We start from the raw sequence: 4,207 nt of genomic DNA, 5'->3' as shown, positions 1-4,207 counted from the left end.
TAGGGCAAGATGGATCTCTATGCCCCAATGCCTATATATCTTATTTCCCAGTTGCATGAAAAAAAATAATATATATTTTTCTAAAAATTTGATTTTAAAACTTTGAATTCCAGATTCTTTCCCTTTCTCCCTCCTCGCCCACCCTTTTTGGGAAGATAAAAGCAATTCAACATATGTTGTACATTTGAAGCTATGCAAAACCTTTCCATGGTGGATATATTGTGAAAGATTGACGATATTTCCCTCCATTCTCTCCTGCCCCCACTTGTTCTATTCTCTACTTAACCCTGACCCTTTTCAAAAGTGTGTGCTTCCAACTTCCCCCCCTGCCAATGCCTCCTCCCCTCCATAATGCACCCTTTCATCCACTTCCCCCCTACTGTCCTGAAGGGAGATATATCCTATTTAGTGTGTATGTAATTCACTCCCTAAGATAAATTAAATGAAAGTAAGTTTGACACATTCCCTTTTGCCTTCCTGTTCTTCCCTTCCATTGTAATAGTTTTCCATTGCTTCTTCTATATGAGATAATTTACCCCATTCTGTATCTCTCCATCTCCTCTCATTATATTCCTTTCTCACCTCTCAATTTCACCTTTTAGGTATCATCCCTTCCTATTCAATTAATCCTGTGCCCTCTGTCTATGTCTACCTGTACCCATATATAACACACTCACAAATATATCCATATGCCCATAAATCCTGCTATATAGACACAAACATAATATATTCATTTATATTACCATCAATTATTCTCATACTGAGAAAAGTTCCATAAGTTACAATTATCATTGTTCCATGTAGGAATGTAAATAGTTCAACTTTAGTAAGTAACTTATGATTTCTCTTTCCTGTTTACCTTCTCATACTTCTTGTATCTGAATGTCAAATTTTCTATTCAACTCTCTTTTTTAATCAAGAATGCTTGAAAGTCCTCTATTCCATTGAATGGACTTATTTTTCCCTGAAACATGATATGGAGTTTTGCTGGGTAGGTGATTCTTGGTTTTTAAACCCAACTCCTTTGACCTACATAATACTATTTCCCAAGCCTTTCAATCCCTCAGTGTAGAAGTTTCCAGATCCTGTGTTATCCTGATTGTGTTTCCACAATATTCAAATTGTTACTTCCTGGCTGCTTGTAATATTTCCTCCTTGATCTGCGAACTCTGGAACCTGGCTATAATATTCCTAGGAATTTTATTTTGGGGATTATTTTAAGGAGATGATCTGTGGATTCCTTCAACCTCAATTTTGACCTGTGGTTCCAAAACATCAAGGGCAATTTTCCTTGATAATTTCTTGAAGGATGATTTCTAGGTTCCTTTTATTATTCTGGCTTTCAGGTAGCACAATAATAATAATCTTGGATATATTTTCCAGGTCAGTTGTTTTCCAGTGAGATATTACACATTGTCTTCTATTTTTTCCTTCTTTTGATTTTGTATTATAATTTCTTGATTACTCATGAAGTCATTAGCTTCTATTTATTCCATTTTAAGTGTTAAAGAATTTTGCTCTTAAGTGAGTTTTCTGACCTTTTTCATTTGGGAAATTCAGCTTTTTGGGTATTATTCTCCTCATTGCCTTTGTGAACCTCTTTTACCATTTGGCATATTCTGTTTTTTTCCCCTTTCTAATTTATTTCTTTATTTTTAGATTGTAACATTCACTTTCACTAACCTTTGACTTCCAAATTTGCTTCCCTTTCTTTTCCTTCCCCAGGATAACATGCAATCTGACATAGGCTTAAATAAAGATCATGTATATTTATTTGATATTCTTAACCTTGAAATCACTGAGGATCCAGTAACTGGCTGAGTCCCGTACCTTGAGGCTGCACGACTTCACTTCTGACTGGGAAGCACTTATATTTTCCTTGCTCCAGGCCTGTTAAGATTGGACAGTGAAAATAAGTTGGTTGCAGAGAGAGATTTTTTTTTCTATCCAGATTGGGACTGAAAAGAGTAGACAGTTACATAATTAAAATCATCTTAAAATTAATTTTTGTTGTTAAATTGTATTTGGTGTCCTGCAGATCACTATTAAAAAGAGATAATCATTATATCACTTTATAATATATTTTTCATAGTATTCATGTGATAGTTGTCTTCTTTTTCCAATCTGATTAATAGAAATAGGTTTATAAATGTTGTTACATACACAAATGCACTGTTTGCAAACTAATTTTAAAAATTTTGGAATCAAGACTTGAACCCTGGTCTTCTATTTAAACATGTTATTATATCTTCTACCACAATGCCTTGTGTGGTGGTGTTACTCCATGTTAGGGGGGACAATGTACCAGGTTAAATGATGTAAAACTGTAGTATCAGAGTGATTGCTTATGATACTTTTGCTCATGTATAGATATTTTGTTTGATATTTAACACCATTTATAACCAAGATCCCCACCCAATCACACCTTTCTATATTCTTATTCTTTAGACTCCACCATATACTTTTTGTTCGACTATTACTATCCCCTTTACTATTTTTCAAACAAGACACTCAATTGCATTGTTCTAGCTTCTTTTGCTGGTTGTTGCTCATGCCTGGAAGTTTCTCCTCATATTTTTCCCATGGCTTCCTTAAAGTTCTAACTAAATTCCCACTTTATACAGGAAGTCTATGACAGTCCTTCTTAATTCTTTCAAAAATGTGTTGATTATGTTCTATTTATCCTGTATATAGCTTGAACATAATTCTTTACATGTTGTCTCCCCCACTAGTTTGTGAGCTCATTGAGGGTAACAACTGTCTTTTGCCCTTTTATAACCCTAGTATTTAGTACAGTGCTTGGCATATAAATGTTTAATAAATGCACAAGAGTACAAAGTGTGGAAAAGATCTGAGAAATCGCTGCTGGAGTTGCCAGGATTTTAGGGGAGATCTTGGGCATTATTGGATTATGTTGTGTTGGACAGGCAGTTGCACTGTGTGCCAAAACCTTTGAATTCAATGTGACTTTCTATGACCCCTAACTATCTGATGGCATTGAGTGTGCTCTGGGACTCCAGAGGTTGAGCACTTTACAGGACCTCTTATTTCACAGTGACTGTGTTACCAACCCTATACTGCAGATTGCAAGAACACAATCATCATCTGATTAATGATTTCACCATTAAAAATATGATACAAGGAGGTTTCCTTGTGAACATGGCAGGAGGTGGTTGGTAGGCAAAAAAGGAGAAGCACAGGTGCTGAAGGAAAGAAGGATACAGGGCTCAGTATTAGATTTACATGAGTCAGAACCAATCAGATTTAGCCAGGTTTCCCTAAAGGATGCACCAAATCTGATATGTACCCCCCCACACACAGCATAGTAAAATAAGCAGTCCTCTATAGAGGAAGCCACATGGGACATCTAGAGGATCATCACAGGATGTATTCAAGACAGTCTGAAAAATTGTCTTAAAAAATATCATTTGAAAAAAAATATCATTTGAAGGGTCAGCTAGGTGGCACAGTGAATAGAGAACTGGCCCTGGAGTCAGGAGGACCTGGATTCATATGCGGCCTCAGACACTTAACACAAAAAATAGCCATGTGACCTTGGGCAACTCACTTAACCTCAATTTCCCTCCAAATAAAAGCAAAAAAAAAAATAAGTAAAAAAAAGATCATTTGACTGCAACTACATGTAAAGCCAAGCACGAGCAGCTTTCCAGAGGACTGCTGCTGTAAACAGCTTTCAAGGTTCTGATTACACAGTATAGTAAACTATTTCTTCAGTAACAAGTTAAGGCAAAACATTTACAGAAAATCAAAGTACAGCTTTCATAATGTTATGGCATAACATCTTATCACTAAAATGACCACATAGTTTTCACCAAAGTGGCCACATAATTTTAAACAAAGATAACATTCATTTAGTAAGTCCTTCATTGAGTAAGTCCTTAATTCAATCATCCTTAAGAAGGCAAGCCTCCTTAATTGACACAAAGTAAAAAGGTCAAAGTCCTCTACCCCTAAGTCACATAATCTTAGTCTCTTCAATAAAAAAATTCTCTTTCTTCTTAATTGGAGAAGTACTTAACTCAATCATGAAAATATAAAGATCAGAGTTCTCTACCCCTAGGCCAAAATGAGTTATAATTTTCTGTGTTTTCATTAAATACCCAAGGATAGGTCTTTTCATCTTGACTTGTGGCAAACTCTCAGTTTCCATGGTTCTTCTTCCATGTTTCCAACTCCTGCCCAAATC

The 4,207-nt window shown here is 35.6% G+C and overlaps 1 pseudogene; it reads left to right on the top strand.

Moving 5' to 3' along the window:
• The first annotated feature begins 2,810 nt into the window (after positions 1 to 2,810).
• LOC138171077 (C-terminal-binding protein 1-like) lies at positions 2,811 to 3,449 on the top strand (annotated as a pseudogene).
• Positions 3,450 to 4,207: the final 758 nt, after the last annotated feature.

Source organism: Petaurus breviceps, unplaced genomic scaffold, assembly GCF_028583685.1.
Source record: "Petaurus breviceps papuanus isolate PSGF00001 unplaced genomic scaffold, PetGlider_PUasm1.0 126, whole genome shotgun sequence".
NCBI lineage: Eukaryota > Metazoa > Chordata > Mammalia > Diprotodontia > Petauridae > Petaurus > Petaurus breviceps.
This window is presented reverse-complemented; position numbering and strand designations above follow the sequence as displayed.